The 20,461-nt window shown below is 43.3% G+C and overlaps 1 protein-coding gene across 1 annotated transcript in view; it reads right to left on the bottom strand.

The window, feature by feature from the left end:
- The window catches only part of LOC139222064 (chemokine-like protein TAFA-2), a 51,671-nt gene extending 33,843 nt beyond the window's left edge, over positions 1 to 17,828 (bottom strand). The window contains exon 1 of the mRNA XM_070854031.1: positions 17,818 to 17,828. The gene's annotated coding sequence lies outside the window, so the exon portion shown is untranslated. The remainder of the gene's footprint in view (positions 1 to 17,817) is intronic.
- Between the last annotated feature and the right edge of the window lie 2,633 nt (positions 17,829 to 20,461).

Genomic DNA, 20,461 nt, shown 5'->3' with positions numbered 1-20,461 from the left:
GAAGTGTATTTTTCTCCTGTTTCCATTAAAGGTGATTCACCTCATTCACACTTGAGTGGAAAAGAGAATTTTAATTCCTAGATTAATTATGATAATTGATAGACTGACATTATTTAAAGGAGTCTATAGTGAGAAAACAATGTGTGCTGGATTAATAAGTTATACCGTGGTACTAAGTGCAATAATAATACTGCAGATAAAGAAACAGGAGAATTTCATCACATTAATGTCCCTTATTATTGCTAATATCATTATTGGCTCATCGTTTCACATTATGTTATGCCTCACATAACATGATAGCAGGATAATGTGATACTGTGATGTTATCTGGGAATTCATTGCCTCACCAAACTTTATTGCGTTTGTACGCCATGTAAAGACAATTTATTACATCTCGGCAAGTTATTACATCATCTATCAGCAACATAAGGGAGGACCAGAGGGCTGTGTGTGTGTGTGTGTGTGTGTGTGTGTGTGAGCCTGATACATCAGAGAAACCAAAATCTAAATGTACAAATTACAAAGTTAGAACATCCAGTTGAAGTATGGATGTAGATTTCAGATTCAGACCAAAAAGATTCATAAAGCCCATCATTCCACACTGCCATCCTTCCAGTGATTTGTTGTTGCTGCACCAGAAGTAAATTCTCCGACTTTGGCTCTAAGCAAAGGTCATTTGAGTCTAACTGGAAAAGTGGCCATGTTTGTTAGCTGCTTTAGGCTCAGACAGAACTAGTTTGTACGACATGTTGCCCGAGAACCCGTCAGATATCGGAAGAGTTTTTGGTCGTTCTGAACAGCTAAACTCGAAGTAAAAAACAGAGAGGAGTTTAAATACTGAATTAAAGGCCTTCATGGGGTTGTTTACATGAACGATGACAGAAATTATTGTGTAAAGAATGTAAAGAGAGCTAGAGAGAGAGAGAAACTCGGCTCCCTCTCTCGTCTCGGCACAGCTGGCCAATCAGCGAGTGACGTGAATGTCGGATTGTCGTCTCTTGTAAAGTTACAGAAATGATTGGACCGCCCGCCCACCATTTATACAAGGCTGTTTCTGAAGCAACTCAGCGTCCGGAAAAAATAAAACCCTTAAAACTCAGAGAGAAATCAGGACATTGATATGCACTGAAGTGACCTGGACACAGTGACCCTACACATGTGTGCAGGAAGTTAGTGAGTAGATGTCTCCCCTGCACCACAACTTCTACTGTCGGCATTTTAAACTCATTTTTACTGGAGTAGTGATCAGAAACACTGCCTCCTGATTCTGTGTGTGTGTGTGTGTGTGTGTGTGTGTGTGTTTGAGTGAGAGGACAGGCTTCGTTGTGAGCGCACACACACATCTTTTCCTTCCACCACCAACGCCTGAATGCTGGAAACCAAATAGTCACATTTTCAACTTGTTTCTCCTTCTGGAGGTTAGTTTTAGTCTGACTTTGGATGGAAGTGTATTGACTATGATAACACATCATTAGGTGCCTATCATTGCATACGTGGGCAAGAAATCGACTTTCTCCGGGGGAAATTAAAGCCGGGGAGGTTTTCCTAATCCCATCCTGTAATCTGGTTACTTAAGCGCCTGTAAACACGCTGCAGCACAACTAGGATGTGCACAAACAGAGTTCATTAAATCGTTAATTAAGTTTTCATGTGTGCTCTCTCATCCCTTGTCATCTCTGTTTGATTTGGTGCATGTGAATACGACTTGGAAGTCAACAGCAGCTCTTCTAATTTTGATGAGGAAAACCTGCCGAGTGGAATCCTTCCAGTTTGAATGCTGCACGCTGATTGGACTGATTCCAGTAATTCTTTAATGAGCAGAGCCAGTCGGGGCCAAATCTGCCGTTCATCTAAAACTGCCAAAAAAAAAAAAAAAAGACAATTCAGAAAGAAGTGGATTAGTTTGATCAGGCATCTTTACAATGTACAGTTGACTTTGCTCGTGCCAAATCAGCCCCCCCTCTCTCATTATGAGAGAATAGAGGACATACAGTAGAAAGCAGAGAGGTGGGAATGCATGCATGCCGTGCCACTCCGTACAGCCACGACCAAATTCGACAGGTGCTAGCAGATAATTGGGCGCCGTGCCGGCTACAACCGCAGCGCTGCTGTCTTTCTAGAGCTCATTACTATCACTCAGAAGTTCCCTTTAAAAACCTCTGCAGCCACATGACACTGCGTACATAGTAAACCGTCGACTGAAATCTCCTGAGACTCTGGCATTAAAGGGCCTGTCACTCTGCGAGCTGTTGACGTGTTGTTTGGACGGGTAAATGATGGCGCTCAGCGTGTCGTAAGACGGGAAGCAGGTTCAACGCAGAGGTTCAACTGCATGCGAACACAAGCATCTGGTGAGGTTCAGTCAAGCCTCGCACCAAACAAATGTCTTCCAACTGTATTTTATCCGGTGATGGCAGCATTAAAGCAGCTTTTTCTGCCTTATTGCCCAAAATGTTTGTCATAGATAACAAGGTTTTTCATCAGCTTCAGTGAGCCAACGCTACCAAGTGCGAAATTTCCGTCCTAGAAAAATCCATTTCCACACATTTGCAGTTTCTCTGTGAAACTCCACCCTAAATACTCATTAGTAGGCATTTTTGCTTTTAATAGATTATTAAAAGTTGACGGAGACAGTAAGGATGGAAAGACAGGAGTCCACAAAGACAGCAGGACGGTGTGACCGCCCCTCTGACATCCTGACCAACCACCACACTAAGACTATTCAAACTGAATTCATCCCTCAGCAAATCGCTGAAACCTCTGTGGTGGTGTTGTTGTGTTGCCAGCGATAAAAAGTGAACCAGTTCAAAGGCTCGTCAGACATCAAAACACGAGCACGAGTTTACATTATATCCCACTAACGAAGGTTTGTACACGAACGGGGCGATAAGGAGACATCGTTTTCTCCTCCATCTCGATGCTTGTGTGGTAGATCCTAACATAAGCAAAACCCTGCAAGCTACACATTTCCTGATGTGGAGGTTTGCACGCACACAGTCACATTATCTTTTAGCAGGAGTGTGCATAAAAGACATTGTAGCAAATATTGAGGAACTCTTTTTGTGGACGATGCTGCGTTTCTTCGCCGGAGCCCTTTGTGGTCCACATTTAAATGATTTGAAATGAATTTTTCATGCAGTGGTCAAGTCAGGCTGAACGCTGCCTCATTCAAATGAATTGTTTTTTTCGATGCAAGTCGTGATTTTCGAAAACACGGTTTCTTCAGCCTTTAAGTCGAGACTATTGTCACACATACTGTGAGTCAACAATGACCTGCTGTACTTCAGGTGCTCGGCAGTGAAGACATGACACTAAAAATCACTCATATTATTATATATCATAGTAAGTTGTGTTTCTCTGTGTTTAAAAGACTGTGAGGAGTTTGGTGTGTGGTGGTTTTGTTGGAGGAGATAAACTTAATTGATGTTATTCTGGCTCCTGCTTCATTATAAGTGATAATTACTTAATGCCCCTACAACAACTCCTAGAATCATGACGTGCTACTGAGTTTCTGATAAATTATTTGATTTCTGTACACAACACTTGAGTCTGGGAGGCATCATTACGCTTTCACATAGACTCCAAGCCTACAGTCTGATAACAGTCCTGCACATTTACAAGCCAGCTTCGCCTGTGATTATTAGACAGAAGACTGGAGGGGACAGACAGACTCTGTGGTTGTGGTTAGCAGGTCACAGCTGTCTGCTGACCATCCTAATGATTCCCATAAAACACAGCTAGCGATGCTAATTTGGTTACTGCTCCATCTCTTGTGGTAACCAGGCAGCTAGTTACTGATTGAAAAGTTTCTCCACTTTGGAAGAGAAAGTCGCTGTCGCTTGGTTTTTAATAAACCAGATGATTACATTCCCTGAAACGACATCCTCTGACGGCTTCAAGAGAGCAAACAACTTGAGCGGTGTTTGATATGAGCTTCACTTACATGTCAGAAATAATTCTGTCAGAACAGATGTATTTTTCATCACCAAAGCAAATCTCTTCAAATTCAAACCAGGATCAAGCAAAATCAATAGACATTTTCTGAATGGTTTGCCAAACTATTTCTCTTTAGCTGCAAATATCAGTGTGTCCTTTACAACAGGGCTCTGTTATGTTGATGTGCCACTCTCACACACGTCCTTCAGGCTGATTATGAGCGTATAGGCGGTGCTGTGCTGAGCAGATGCTCCTCAGTGCCTACCAGAGCTCACACCTTTGAATAAAGGCACTTTATTCCAACACTTCGGGAAGCAACTGCAAATTGCTGGAGTGTGCTGATGCTCTGATTGGGGATATTTACATTTCATTTAAGCTCTTCTCTCCTTGTTCCACACCTTTTCGTAATCTAAACCCAGCCTGCCTGTAAAGTGAAAGATTATCACCATTTTAGTGCAAGACCACTTCTCTCAAGAGTTGGCTTGAATCACATTAGCGGGGTTCTCCTTCGGTGCTTCATTAGTATTCCACTTCCATGAAGATATGGGACTCATACGAGGCAGATTTCACAGAAAAATGATCAAAACCAATGCAGCAGAGGTCCAGATACCTCGACTCTTTTAATCTGTTGTATCAGTCAATCTCCAAGAAGCCAGAATCCTACACTTCCCATAATGCAATCAGGGTTATTTTTTCGCTTATTTAAGGAAGCTCTGGAGCCAACAAAGGCATCAGACACCTGGTTTGTGACCAGTGATCTGATGGTTTTTTTGTGAAATTCAATTAAAAAATGTTCCCAGTTCACATAATTTGTTAAACGTTTTGATTGATTCTATATTACTACTTATCTACTTTATCACTCATCAGTCTAAATGGGTTTTAATTAACAAGCTAACATTGGTTTTAGCAATGCAGTTAGCTAAGTGGTGGTTAGCTCCTACTTCTAGGAGTCACTGGGTGTAAATATTGGAACCATTTTAAATCTGTGACCACTTACTGAACTCTTTATTTGGCTAATTTTGAACATTTGTGTTTTGTTGCTGCTCCCATTGGTTAACAAAGGAAGTTGAAGGCAGAAGAACATAACATAAAGGTAGATTCAACCCTTGCTGTAGGCAGAGAAGCTTAAAGACAGTAACCATCAGCAGATTCCTGTTATAAATTGCTAATGTGGTGAATCTTTAACGGCCCACCTGGTCAGAATGGGACAGTCTCCTCTGCTGTAGACCGATACGGTGTGTTTTCATGCCGCCTTACGACGATGACTCTCCACACTCAGGTGTGCTGTCTGAGGAAGATATACTGCTCATTGCAAGCGTTTCCTCACTCTGGGTTTTGTAATTAGCTGCCAGCACCTTGAGCTTGACAATGTAATTGGTTCCTTTGCTGCTTTAAACTCATTAAAGCTGACTTTTTGAGAACTTTATTTGCGCTGTGTCCTTCAGAGTGACTGAAAAGGAAACGTTCAGTTCACCGTTGAAGCTATCAGGAGCAAATCAGCCCTCCGCCGATGTGCGCAGCAGCTCAGAGGAATAAGGCAGCTGTGAAGCTCACTGGGTCATCCTCCTCTGACAGACCCAGTACTGACTGGTCACAGGACTTAGTGTGGCACCCTCCATCAGTGCAGTGTATCGCTTATTTCTGGACTTGGATTTCACCAAAGATTACACCTGCTGTACCCGACAAACTGGACTGAAACCGGACTGAACTGACATCAGCCCATCCTGTGATAGAAATGGTTGAGAAGCCAGGATTCTGGAGTTGGATGCTGATATAGAAGAAATTTCACTTGTACAAAGCTGATGCCACAACATAACGTGAATTTATAGTCATTATAATCTTTGGAAACCAATGGGGAAGTGGTAGAGAATATAGGTCACCTCTATCTCACATTATTGTTAGTGTTAGTACAACAGGTTGTCCCCATGGAACCACGTTTTCCACATGCTGTGTTAATTCCTGTCCCCCCGCCCTGAAGATGATGAAGTGATTTTTTCCTCCTGCCATCACCTGAAAGACTAAAAAGCTTTAGCTCTCTTCGCCCTGGAAGAGCAGTGCCCACCTCCTGTTTTGTGCCATAAAGCAATTCTGCCCTTGTAGTACACATGGAAATTACAAATCAATTCACTGAATTGAGACAGTTTGTTCAGTTCCGATCAAAGATTAATAGAAACTGGGCATGTAGTTTGTTTTAAACACTGAAAAATCACCTGCAGAAGCTGATGTGGCGAACAAGTTAGCAAAATTACAAAATAAATATAAAATTACTAATCACAGAATTAGTAATCAAAATGTCTGAATATATTTTTCCTGTAAAAAGCTTAAATGTAGGATATTATGTTCACACTTTTATTGGCATTTCCAGACAACACGAAAGTTTGAGCACAACACCATCAAGGGTAGGATGGTTTACGTCTCTAAGATAGATTGTATTAATTAAGTTAAGGGAAACTTATTTATAAATGTGCCATAACTATAAATATAAAAAGTCCTGTGAAGCAGAGTTACCTTCCTGCCAGAGGTATTGATCTGTGATCTACTTGTTGAAAGTTGACACTTACGATTGATTAGTTATGCCTGCAGAGGCCGACAGGGGGAGCCTCTCAGCCTCTCTATGAAGCTGCCAGAGAGGAAGCATCGTTTTCAGGGAGTAACGTCTGGACACGGTCCTTTTTATTGTAAATTTTATTAATCACAAAAGAGACATGGAGCATTATGATCACATTTTCCCACTTGACATTTTGTGAAATGCGCTTTTTCTCTTTCTTGCTCTCATATCTGAAGCTACCAACAGCAGCCGGCTAACGTAGCTTTGCACAAAGGCTGCAAACAGGGTCTGATGGTCTTCAGCTGAGTTGTTCAGCACAACAACATATAATAAAAATCCTCTGTCTCGTTCTGTGTTGCAATCCACAGGCCAAAACACATTGCTAATTGAATAATTTGAACATGAAGCTGTCCGGCAACTATAGCAGATTGGCATCCTTCTCAAGTGGCACCTGGAACATCTGGCGGGTGCATCAACAAACCAGCAGATCCCAGAGCCTTGAGACTGGAGCTCGGAGGGCTCTGCAGTCTGGAGGCTTGCTGTTACTCATTTCTGTCATGCTACTGTACTCACAAGCCACTGTGACTGCATTTTTCTCTCTCTCTCTCTCTCTCCTACAAGTCCTATAGTGGCCTGACGTTGAGCCACAGAGGATAGGGAGCTACAGAGGCAAGGACGTGAAGTCGACTGTATTCATCGCCGCCTCCACGGCTCCTTATTCTACATCAGAAAGTCTGGGGGTTTTTTTCTGTCAGATTGCAAGAATGGCAGCTGTTGTAAAAACAGGATTCCACAAAAATACTGTGTGATATTTGAGGCCTACATCAAGTGTAGGCAGATTTGGAATATACTAGTTTTACTATTATTTTAATGTATTATTTCTTAGATGCAGAAAAGTAAACTGAACAATACATGTAAATAATAAAACAGAAGCTTGGAAGCAAAGTACAAATCCTGGTTAGAAAGATAGAAGATAGATAGAGAAATAGATACAGTGACTTATTTTGTTATTCATTGGTGATCATTGCATCATTTTGTTGAAAGGTCACCAAGCTAGCAAACTAGATTATCTGGATGGCTGTGGGCTAATATGGCTGGTCTGAACTTGAAAGCTCTGCTGTATTTAGCAGCAGAGCTCGGGGCTTCATAATAATAGCTCTCTGCTCACTCGCATCATGCTCTCTCTTCAGTTTCACTCTAGGATCGGGTGGATCAATATCTGAAGTATCAATACTAAGTTTTGTTAAGAGTATGCACATTAGCAGCATTAAGACTGATACACAAATGTGTCTGTCTGTCTGTCTGTCTGTCTGTCTGTTGGACCCATTTTTATTCCATTGAAGAGCAGAGAGACAAACAACGTTGTGGTGTCATCTGATGTCAGATCACATTCTGGGTTTGTGAACACTCTTCTTAGTACACGCACTCTTTGCTTTTCCTCAGATGTGTGTGTGTACGTGCAGCTACAGCATCACCTTATTAGTTCAGAGAAGACACACACACACACACACACAGTTTCTCTAATGGCTGAACAAAAGAGGAGCATCATTGGCAGCTATTTCACACGCATGTGGTTGAGTACTTAACATAGAATTCATAAAAGAGCTAATCTGCTTGCTTGGTAAGAGTTACGCTACTAAGCTATTGTTAGCAGCCAGGTAGCTTAGCTTAGCCAGGTGCAGTCACTTAGTTTACCAACTCCCAGAAATAGTCCTGCACATAAAAACCCCACGTTAACTTTTTCTCTTGGATCAAAGTATCATATGATGTGTTACGTAATGTACTTCAGCAGATTTTGTTACGTTTAGAAAGAGCCACGCTAACTGTTTCCAGTCTTTATGCTAAGCTAAGCTAACTGAATCACCTAATTAAAATGCTTCCTACTTGTTTTTGGACGCATTTTAAATCTGAAATGAAGTGATGCTTCGTTTAATAACCATGTTTTCACGCCACGATGACCGTTGAGCTGTGAAATCAGACTCCTTAGATCAAATCATCTAATAGTCGACAAATCTGGGTCACTCCGAGAACACAGCCGTGTCATTTTGTCACCTAATAAGGTTGATATGACTAACGTGTTAACAACAGTTACACATCAAGCAGACATGTTTCTGTCCAGCTGGCAAACTCACATCCGATGTTCATCCTCCTGGTAGCTCTATTTTGGTCTCCACCACTTTCTCAGCTACATGCTCCACTGTGTTCACCAGCTAGTGGCTAAATTTGTCTATGATGAGAGCGGTGAACCAAAGCAATTAACATGTGGGACAAAAATTAAGACAAAATGCAAAAAATTAGCTAAAATGTTCTATAGAGCTAATTCCCAACTCTGGTTTGTCTCTACGAGCAACATTGTCGTCATTGTTAATGTAAAAATATTGATTTTTGCAGCTTTAACCAGAAGAAAATCCATCTCTGCTTCACCCTTGTAGGTTTAACTCAACCAGTGAGATCATCTCTGCTTCTGAGAGATGTTTGCAAACTGAAAACTAACACATTTTTTTTTTTCCCCTCTTCATTTCACCGGCTCCTTCTTGCTTCCTCTGTTTCCATCGCTCTCCCTCTCTCCCCTCATATCTCCAGCTGTCGCCTGGTAGAATGTAAATGAGCCTCTCAGCACAGAGCCTATGATGGTGTCAGCCCTCTTCTTAGTCTCTGGTCTCATTAGAAGCCTAGTGTAGCTGACATTTACCCAGCCGCTGTGTTGACTAGCTCTTCATGCGGGCCACATGGGTCAAAACAATACACAGTGAAACTTCAACAATCCAAATCTCTTTGGAAAGGAAGGTTGCTGGAGCCTGTGAAATGACTGGATGTCAACTAAAACGCTAAAATAAAGCTTTGGAAAGTAAAGAAAAAGCCGTACACGATTCTTTCTAAATGACCCGTGTGGGCTAATTTGAAGTGAAGTTAAAAATGTGAAGCCCTGCCACTCATTATGCGCCGTGTCCTTGCTGTATTGTGTTTACTGTCAGTGTTTGTGCACCGATGTCAGCCTGGCTGCCAGACTAATTCAGACGGTGAATTAACTGCAAGTGTTTAACATCTTTCTTCCCCTTTTCGTCTGCACAAACGCACAAAGGAGTTGGAATCATCGAGGTCGTTTTGCACATTATCCTGCGTGATTTTACACCCATTGATATTGTCACTACTCTGCACGCTATGAGTCAAATTTGCTTTGATTTCGGCGGACAGCAGCCATCTCCTGAGCCCTACAGTTAGCTGGAGAAACGGCTCTGTGAGTTTGAAATTAATAGGATGGCCATAGCTATTTCCTGACTCTTCCTCCTCTTGGGACCCCGCAGCTCTGTTTTTCTGCGGTCCTCTCATCCTGTTACTAATGCCTGACTCTGTGTAACCCTTATCTCCATGCTCACTACATGGCCTGATAGGGCTCTGTGTGTAAGCAATTAAAACGGCTTATTTGCCAGATAAGTGGGGGAGAGCGGTCAGACTGAAAGCCACAGGCTGCCAGTATCAGGTCTTTAGGTTACAGCCCCCGGGTTAAATAGCCCGGGGGTGCAGAGTGAGCCAAATGAGGCGTACAGCTCAGTGCGACTGTGTGGAGGGGCTGAAACTCTGCCAGGCTGCAACACACACAAGGCACTCTGTATGTTTTCCACATAGACTACATACACCAAAATGAATATTTAATCATCATCACAAATAGAGATGCACAGAGAGGACACCTTCCTCTGTTCAGATTTCTGCTTGTTTAAGCAGCTGTGCACTGATAGAATATAATTTATTCACATATAGACGTGTGTGTGTGTGTGTGTGTGTGTGTGTGTGTGTGTGTGTGTGTGTGTGTGTGTATATATATATATATATGCACACGTCTAATGAACAAAACAAATTCTCTGTGAAGTAGTTCATGTCTGTACATCAAAGCCTGTTTCCACCTCTGATTTCTAACAAGCAGCCAGGTGCCAAATGATCTGAACACACTGTATTCAGAGCTGAAACACTCAGGAAAAACTTGCTTTAATGTCACAATGAAACTAACCACTATGCAGAGATTAAGTCGGTGCTGAGGTGGCGATACTGGAGGTTTAAAGCTGCACAGTGGAGGTGCCACTGCACTTAAAAGGCATTAAAATGTTGCATTGAAAGGAAGAAGCAGATTTACACTGTATTTTTTACTGAATTACAGATTTTTAACTCGTATTAACGTCACCTCAGGGCTCCACCTCGGTATTTATTCATTTAGTCTCATCAAATGTACTCTGATTAATAATCAATTCAATAACCACAACTGAAATGATCCTGTGCATCATTTAAAGACCAGCAAAGCTTTGCTCTACAGGCGCCGCCATCTTGGCTTTCTGGAGCCAGAGGTGATCTCTGATTGGTTAGTCACCACGTCGTCCAGCCCCAAAGGCATAATCGCTTTATCGTCTATTTTCCTCTAAACTTTATTTTGTACAGTTTATGAGTTCACTACCAGATCTTGCCTTCTCCAACATGGCGTCATTTTCGGTCAACTTCTTCTTGTCTTTAATTCTCTAACATGTTCTGTGTCACAGTGACCGCAGTAAGTCATTTCCATTATGCTCCACTCTTCTCTCCTTCCTGTCTAGTATGACTGTAGATTATCGGCCTCATAACGAACAAATAAAGCAGCCGGCAGTCGAGGCAAGAATCTCCATGATTAGCATGAACACCAGGATGGAGTGAAATAAAATAGAACGAAATAAGGGCGTACTGCTGACGGACGTTCAGAGAAATGCAGGTAATCACTGACTGGAGTCAAGGTTCACGGGCGGATATATAAAATGGAAGATAACAGCAGAGAAATCCACCACATCAGTGTTATTTTTCAAATCAAATCTTGTGTTAGATAGCTCACTTTTTGTTGAACTCAGTCAATTATCCACTAGATCAAAATACCCTCCTCAGATGTGGGAGATTTGCTCCCTAAGCCTGTCATGAAAACATGTATAGATTTGGGGGAACAGAGGAGAAAAGGCGGCAGTAACAGAGTGAGCTCTCTGCAGACGGCGTGGCAGAGTACCGGAGAGGGAGAAGGCTTCGACCTTGGCCGTGACCTGAACAAACTGTAATGAGTTCTGAACTTCTGCCTCAGTTCAGTATTGTTGTGGTTTTCAGAGTGCTGAGAGCTGGTAAACAGGATATTGAGTCCCAGATGGGTTTGGCTCACATCATGAAAGTACTGTAGGCCCACAGCTCTGCACCAACCATCAGCCATCGAAAAGAAGGCAAGGCGACGGGGAGAGAGTGGGAGAGAAAGATGTTTCTGCTGTCCAAAATGTGCGTTGGTGTGTTTGTTGGAGGCTTTTGGAGTTATCCTGCGTGACGGGCACATGTTTATAAGCCACTGGGCCACACAGAGAGCAACACTAAGACGCAGCTGAAGAGATAAAAACGGCCACGCGGGGGGAAAAAACCTGGACACACACCAGCGGATCTCCATTTTCCCTCTCTGTCTCGTTTTAGTGTCTCTCACTCTCCCTCTGTCTCCTCTCCTTCTCCCTCCTTTTCTCCATCTGCATGAAATAGGATCACAGTTAACCGGAGTAGGACTGCTGGATGAAGGGGAGCACAGTGGGAACTACAAAGACCAGGGCTGTCCCGGCAGAGGGGCATTCTGGGACGCCAAGAAATACAGCGCGTGCACAGAAAGCACAAGTCCAGGACGGCCTCGGACTCTGCATTAACTTCTATGTTCCTGCTGATCATAGCTGTAAAACAAGCAGCACTTTCAAGTAACTTTGTCGGTTTAGCTATTTTGGAAAGATTAATTAGCGCTGATGTTTTCGTAGAGGAGATGGCTGCTGCTGTAAAGGTTCACCGGAGCATCTAAAGGGTTTAAGCAATGTTTTTCAGTCCTGTGGTCGTCATTCTTATCACTTAGTATAACGTTTCAATGAAAGATGACAGATTTTTAAACCTGGGTTCTGTTTTTACATAATTTGGAACTTTTGGAATTGGTACCGCAAATCACCTCCGCTGGCACCAAAACACAGAATATAATCCTTTAGGGCGACTGTGCCTGATCAAAGTACAGCTATTAACTATTGTTTTTGCCACTGACAGGCTCGGATTGCTATTCAAAGTGTCTGACAGCATTATGGAAGGGATCCCTACAGAGAGAGACCTGGAAGATCCTTTTGTTTGACAGCTTTTGTATCGCCCACCAGACTCCATTGACGAAAACAGTCATTTCTCCTTGCAGAACATGGAAGAAGTGGCTGGTCTACTGCTGCCCTGATCAGTTAGTTTGTTTGTGTTGTTAAATGTTACACTAATATTGTGCTGGATCTGAACTAACCTTTTGAAGCAGCAAACTTTAACAATAACAAACAAACTAACTGATCGAGACCGCGGTAGTCCATCAACTCCTGTGTAAAATTACTGGTTTTGTCAAAGGAGTCTGGTGACTTCAAACCGAGCAATATAGAGGCTCTTACAGGTCTGTCTTTGTAGCGATCCTTTCTGTGATGTTAGGAGGCACTTTTAGTGGACGTACTTGACTGACTGGCACTGTTGCCTCAAAGGATTACATTACGGCCACTGCAATCCTTTCTCCGCTGCTGTCTGAGGCACCTACAAGTCACGTTGAACTCAAATACATCTGCACTGCACTTCAGTAGCTATTACAAAAATGAGGTCAAGGTTTGCTTTATGCACCTTGCTCACTTTATTTAAAATCTAACTGTTTTTAAAAAGACAAAAATCCCGTTCTGAACTATTTTAATTTTTAAATATGTTGCTGTTGTTTTGCCACTGCCGGCAGCTCAAGATTGATCTTGATCATCGTACTCTACCTATGGGCCCATTGTCTAGTTTTTTGGGTTCAAATTCAGCAGATACGAACATTATTTTATAAATTAATAATAAAATAGAATATACTGTACACTTGTCCATACTTTTCTGCAACTATTGCAAAAGAAAAAATCGTGGAAATGTGGTTGTATTTCAGTGTTGGATCTAAACTCTACCAGCAGCGTGGTTAGAGGGTATTAAAGCAGGAGAAAGTAAAAATCGATGGCAGTTAGGGTCACATTTATCACACATTTGGCTGAACAACAGCAGCCAATATAAAACACAGAGAGAGGAGCCGTCAAAATAAAACCCTTCTACAAACTGTCAGCAGGCAACCGAGAGAAAAATCTTATCAGAAGAGGAAGACAGAGGTCGGCGTGAAAAATGTATAGGAACCCTTTTCTATTGTTTCATCATTTCTACAGAGCTGCTGTTTATTCAGTGGCTGGTGAATTTGTTTTACTGCAAATGAAACAGCGAGAGCAAATCGAGCCGCACTTCAAATAGAATGAGAAAGAGAGTTGGGGGGGGGGTAAAAAAAACAAAAACCTTGCTTCCTTCCTACTCACATCAAACACCAGCGTGGTGGGAGCCAATCAGCCGCCAATATCTGACCTCTCTGCGAGTCTTTGGTTTGGAGAGAAAGATTACTGTACTGGGACTTCAGGTTTCATTTAACACATTTAAAAGCCTTTTCTACAGTACTGCAAAAAACGTCCAGTCTCGTCTTCACTACAGAGAAAAACCTGATTACTGCTCCACCAGTTTTGAGCAGAATTAGTGAAGCTGTCTTATCACACTGGTGTTCTTCCACAGGACTCTTTATTGGTCCGTTAGTTACAGGACTGGGCCACATGGGCTAAACAATCAAACTCAGGGACAGTTCACAAGTCACCTAACTCTGGGTTTGGCCACCAGCATGCACCTTTAGGAGGTCCTCAGTCCAATGGGAGAAGTGAACGTGATCACAGATTAAAACACAGTCAACAATGTAAAAGTTGAACCCAATTTTATTCATTCTGAAAGCTGTCACTCTACACCTGCTCCACCAGGTTATTTTATCAAGCCGGTGTAGTTCAAAGCTAGTTAGCATGTAAGCTAACAAAAAAACAGGTGCTTTCTATTCAGTTTATCAATTAACTATAACCTCGACTGAGCAAAATTCAACAATAGATTATTCTTGCACCGTCTGCTTCCCTGCATCCACACAACGTTAACAACGAGGCGACCACGCCGACAGGAAGTGTGCACAGCTTGTAATGCAGCACTTTTGATATTAGTGCATATAACCTACTGTATGGATCAATGTGGGGCTCATACCAACTCATGTCCGTTTGTCCCCCTTAACCTGAGAACATGGTGCAGAAAGGCTAAAACATGATGGAAACATCATACTGTTTGACCTGCACCACCTATTAGCAGACAGACAGTGGCCTGGCTGTGTTAGATGCTCCAGTAGAGAACGGACGTCCACTAGATGGAGCATGTTTCCTGACATCAGCCTCATGTCTGCAGAGTGCTGCCAGGTAGAGCTATCAGACAGGACCAAGTGTGCAGATCGATGTGCAGAGTCTTTGTCTGTCTGTCAGTCACATCTTTGTGCACGCTGGAAGAACTCCATCCATCTATTGGCTACGGCCGCTCATCCTTGAGGGTTGGCGGAGGGCTGGAGCCGATCACACTGGGTGAGAGACGGGATCCACCCTGGATAGGTTTAGAGTTGTGCATGCAACCTCAATTTTCAATGAATTAATTGAATGTATTCTGTATTTACAAATGAAGCAGGAGTAAAGAGACGTTAGCTTAGCTTAGCATAAAGCCAAACCTGCCTCCCAGCACCTCTAAAGCTCACTAACGGCAAGTTTGTCACAGCAGGAAACATTTCTGATGTTACTTGTGTCATTAATAACATTAAGGTGTCCCAGTAAGCTGTGACAGTTCACAGGACCCAGAAACTGAAGCAGCTAAATTATTATATATTTATATATTATCTTATTATAGCCATTATTATTTTGTCATTCACATTGCTGCTTCTCCTGCTGTGACAGGTCAAAATATAATCCATTAGCAGCGTATTAGCAGCTTGTGTCTCATTTTGTTTAACCCATAAACAAATGTACATCTACAGACAATAAGGCCCAGAGAAGAACACCTCGTTCTGCTCTGTGTTCATGCTTTAATAATGATATCTTACATTTTAGTCTCCCATCATTTGCTTTGGTAATGGTGCCTTTCTGATGCAAAGTAACTGTCCCAGATTTTTCAAAGCACTTGTTTGTAAATGTTCAGGAGAAAGTAAAAGAAGAAGTAAATGAATAGGTATGAAGAAGTAACTAAGACTGGGGCATGCCCACACATTCAAAGACCTCCTACTGCCGGTGTGACGCATGTCACAGCTGTTCGGAGGCAGCGCCGGGTCGGCCTGGTTGGCGAGGAGCAGCGGACCATGAAGCCTCTGTGTCATCCTTTTGGATCAATGGCGAGGTGGTGTGAGGACAAGGTCACGTGACCCGCCGGAAAAAGGTGACATTGGCTGATCCGCCGCCGCTGGCCAGACGGTCGGCACCAGGTCTCCCAGCTGGAGGGGGACCGGCCTGACCTGAGCCAGGCGGCCCCCCGCTTCAGCCCCGATCGTGGAGGAGCTGATGCTGACGCTTCCAGCTAATTAGGGCCTGCTGGGGCTGCCAGTGCTTTGCCGAGGAAGTAGCTGTTGGCTGCTCAAAAGTTGCTGGAAGTTGCCAGGTGACGTCATTCTGTGATTTGCTGCAGCCCTCTGTTGTATGCTGAGAGGCAGCAGTGGTGGAGGGAGCACGCGCATCCTTTATTCAAGCCAAAGTACCAATTTATTCATGTATTCCTGATTTATATTCATATTTTTTTTAACTTTTGGCTGAATATTTTATTTGTGTGTGTGAAATTTTGGATAATTGTACCTCTTTGGGCCTTGAACAGTTGTTGAAATGAAACTGTCTGAGAGGTTTAGAGGATAAATGTCTCTTTGGTGGAAGAGCTCGCAGACACCATCCAGCCATACGCTGCAAGCCACTGTAGAGTGTTTTTAAGAATTTATCAAGTTTTTTTTAACGTAAAGTCACCATACGAGAGGAAGCTACAGCTGTCAGGTAAATGTAGTGCGACACAGTGTATAATATTTCCCTGTGAGATGTAGTGGAGGAGATGTAGGATAAGCTGGTAACACTGAAGTAAAGTATGAGTGAATGTGTGTAGTTACGAGGTAAAAGTGCTTTAATTCTATTTTTCATCACACAATAAAGTAATAAAGCAAGAGTTTAGTTTAGTTTACAAGTATTTGTGTTTTTTTTAAAGGCAGAAATGCTGTAAATGTTTAAAGGTCGGCGGGTGCAGCTGCAGTTTTTCTGGCTGTGTGATGTAGATCTAAAGGTCAGGAAAAAGGTGAGAGAGGAGGAAGCTAATGTTATGAAGACAAATGTTCTCTTACCAGCGGTCTGTCCACACAGCTACAATGTGCTAAAATGTGCTGCTCTTTGAGTTTTAACTTGAGCGTGTTCTCCGTTTTCACCCTCTGAGCAGCTCCACCTCTGAGAAATTTCCCAATTACCCAACAATCTGCTCCACTGTATACAGTCTACATTTATTCCTGCTGCATCGCCCCCGTGTTAAACCGGCAGCATGTCCCCTTCCTTTTGTCCCTGCATTAGTTGTGTGGCGGCAGGTGTTGGAGGAGGAGGAAGAGGAAGTGTCCGGATCGGCCCGCCTGTACCTCCACGGTGTGTCACCGCATTTCATCACCACACAATTTGCAGCAGGTGAGCTGACATTAGTCTCAGTGCAGGAGGTCAAATTGATACGACGTTATTAAAATTAGTCGCCTCCCTGGCAGCAGGTTGGCAGCTCCTCTGACAGGGAGCACACTGGTCATGCCACAATGACACCAAGCCACGAGATCTGCCTCTACATACAGTATCAGATCTGTGCATCATGAAGGCTGCAAGAAACACACAGATCTTACAGCACAGAGACGAATACAAAATGCTGCACAGCTGATATAAAGACCGCCAACCCCACCTGGGTGTCTAGTCTCTGTCCTCCAGACTCCACGACAGGGACTAACAACTGGAAAACTGCACTTAACCAAAGCCACAGACTGAATTTAACTCAAATCCATCAGTTTTTACGTAGGAGTTTGGTCTTAGGAGGAAATGTTCAAACTCTGCACCAAATAAAATGAGAATAATTCCAGTAAAATAAGTGTGAGGCAGCGCTGCACTGAGGGGAGGAACATAAAAATGACTGCAAGAAAACATTTGCAATGCAGCTCTGCTGGAAGAAAGTGAAATGTAATTCTAAGAAACCTCTGAGTTGCAGATAAATGGGTGTTTTTCACAGGGGACTGACTGACAGCTGAAACAGGCCTAATTCTCGTTTTGTGTGCTGCTTGTTTCAGTCCTGACTGGACGCTGATGCTCTCCAAATCAAACACTTGCAGAGGCTCACTGCGCGCACTCACTCTGACCGGCGGGGAAACTCTTATCGGCCCCAGAAAACGGCGCCTGAATGGCTCTTACCTGTAATTGTCCCACTCCCTTCCGCACCTTAACGCCCGTTCAAACCATCTGCGGGGCTGCTGCTACAATCCAGCGGTTTGTCTGTGATGTGGGGACATTTGCGTCCTGGTCTGGAGGGAAAAAAAACGGGAGTGGTGGCTTCTTTTTCCCGGATGAAATGAAAAGCCTTGTGAGAATCAGACACGAATCTCCCTCCTCTCCTTCCTCCTCTTCTTCTTCTTCTTCTTCCTCTTCTTCTTCTTCTTCTAAGGCGGCGGCGTGGGCACCTCATGCGCCGCACAGCCCAGATTCACCTGCATCCAAACCTCCCCTGTCCTTTTTTATTCCGATGGAGTCCAGAAACAACCAGGAGCCTGTTCACACTCCGGCGGATAATGCGCGTTAATTGCGTCCTGCTGGCGGGTGTCAGGCACCCCGAGGGTCACACCCGCTCACTTTGAATGAGCAGATTAATTTCTCAGAGTGGGATCGAAGCTGATCCTGATCGATCACTTCTCAGCCTCCAGTCTTCGCTGCGCCGCGTCTCTCCCCAGTCTGACAGCTCGGCTCGGTGCGCACTAACTTTTATGGAGACTCCGGAGCGCACGGCGCACCGCAGCTACCTCCGCTGGTAACGCGTTACAGTAATCTGATTACTGCCGAGCCTTTCTGTCATATTTAGATGTGACGTGTTCATCTGGCTGATCCGAAAATAAGCGCCTGATTTACCTTAAGGAGATAATTAACCAAATTAAATACGGAGAGGAAAAAGCACGATCATTATACTACAGTTACAGAATAATGATTCACTAAATACTAAAGTGAATTATGGGGATTCTGTCAGAAGAGTAAACACACAATCAAATGTTTTAATTAAAAATAATGTAGCAAAGAAATGAATGTTGATAAGTTCTGAATTTAATTTGATGAATTGAGCTCAATCTCCAGCTCCACTGTTATAATATTATGGACCGCAGCCACGTTTGATCCCATAATCGACCCTTTAAATTAGAGGTGTGTGGGCTGTGTGATGAACTGTTGAACTGTGGGAAACATCCTCTGCCGCTCGGCTCTCCTCAAAAATTGTCCAGTATTGCCATCATGTGGAAGAAGGCCGTATCCCAGCAAACATCAGTGACAGTCAGAGAGCCACCAGAGAAAAGCCACGTTCTTAACTTAAAGAGTCAAAAAACAGAGTTTCTTTTTTATCAATTTGGTGCAACAGGAGCAGATCCTGACTAATTCTAGGAATATTGTCTTATCCTCATCCTGTCTGATCTCAGGTTAGGAGGTCCTCAACACTCCAATCAGTTTCATCTGTTACTTAGCAACCAATGCTGCTTTTCCCATCTCTCCAGGCTTGATCGTTAACTATTATATTTTCCCATTCAAATACATTAGGGCTTTTAACACTGCACTTAGCCTGACTTAGCCTCGGGCGGAGAAAGTGTTCACACTGGCACAGTCCTGGCACCACATGGGCTAACTTTGACTTTAGCCTCAGGCTCGCTGGCTCCGCTCCAGAGCAGGCTGAGCCCCGGGTTTGCGCTGTTAAATCCAGGCTCCCTTGTTCTTCCTCATTTTAGAGTTCATGTTTGTGTTTTTGAGGTTCTGCCAGAACAGGCCGGCGTGGCAACGTGTTCAAATGGTTTATTTTTCTCTGCAGCAGAACAGAACAGTCTGCCGCTTTTCAGCTTTGCCATCTTCACGTTACCAGGAGCTGGTGTTGGTGAGGAAAAAACTATGGGTGAGTGGGTGAGTGGGTGAGGAAAGTCAGCCTGCTGAAGGGGCTGGAGGAGGTCACATGATCAACAGATCCCCTTATGACATCACAAACGGGCCCCAGATCTAAACGGCGTGTTTTTGCGAACATTTACTGGAGCAAAACAAAAGAGGATGCTCTTTTCTTATAGTTTGGTGGATTTCGGGCTAAACACAGGGCTAAAACGCTGGCGACAAAATCAGTTTCATTGCTTTGGACCGTCCTAACAGGCCACAAGCGATGCCTGGTTTCTATTTCTGTCACTTTGAAAGCGCCGTAAGCTCCTCATTTCACTCCAGACACCTGAATAAGGTTGCAGCAGGCTGAAGACAATAACAACTGTCGGCTATAATGTGTCATTTCTAGAAAAGAAACGTGTAAATATCACAATATAAAATGTGTGTTTTCAGTTTAAAAAGTACAAACACACTCTTTCACTCCACTGGTTGCGTCTCCAGGCTGATGTTGAGTTCACTGCTCGTAGCTACGTGGTTTATTCACATGATGACGACAACAAAAGTGCATATTTGATGGACGGTCAGACGTGGTGTAAGGTAACCAATGAAATTAACGTTCCTGCTGTCTTCTAGTGTTCCATCGGACGTTTAACTCAGGTCTAAACCTAAAGCCCTGAGATGTGCAGTGTGAAAAGCTCTAGTTAAATAAACATACAGGACCGGTCAAGTCTGGACACACCCTCTCATTGTCACCTCTCAAATTTTCAACACATGGAATTATGAAGCAAACAAAACAGCGTTAAACAAACCAGAATGTTTTATATTTCAGATCCACTCTCTGAATAATAGAAATAAAGAAAAACTATTGAACGAGAAGGTGTGTCCAAACTTACATACCGTACGTACCGTACATTTAAATGTACAAAAGAATGGAACAACAGGGAGA

The sequence above is a fragment of the Pempheris klunzingeri genome, chromosome 22 (assembly GCF_042242105.1).
Source record: "Pempheris klunzingeri isolate RE-2024b chromosome 22, fPemKlu1.hap1, whole genome shotgun sequence".
NCBI lineage: Eukaryota > Metazoa > Chordata > Actinopteri > Acropomatiformes > Pempheridae > Pempheris > Pempheris klunzingeri.
Note: the sequence above shows the minus strand (reverse complement) of the source record. Positions and strands in the feature narration are given on the sequence as shown.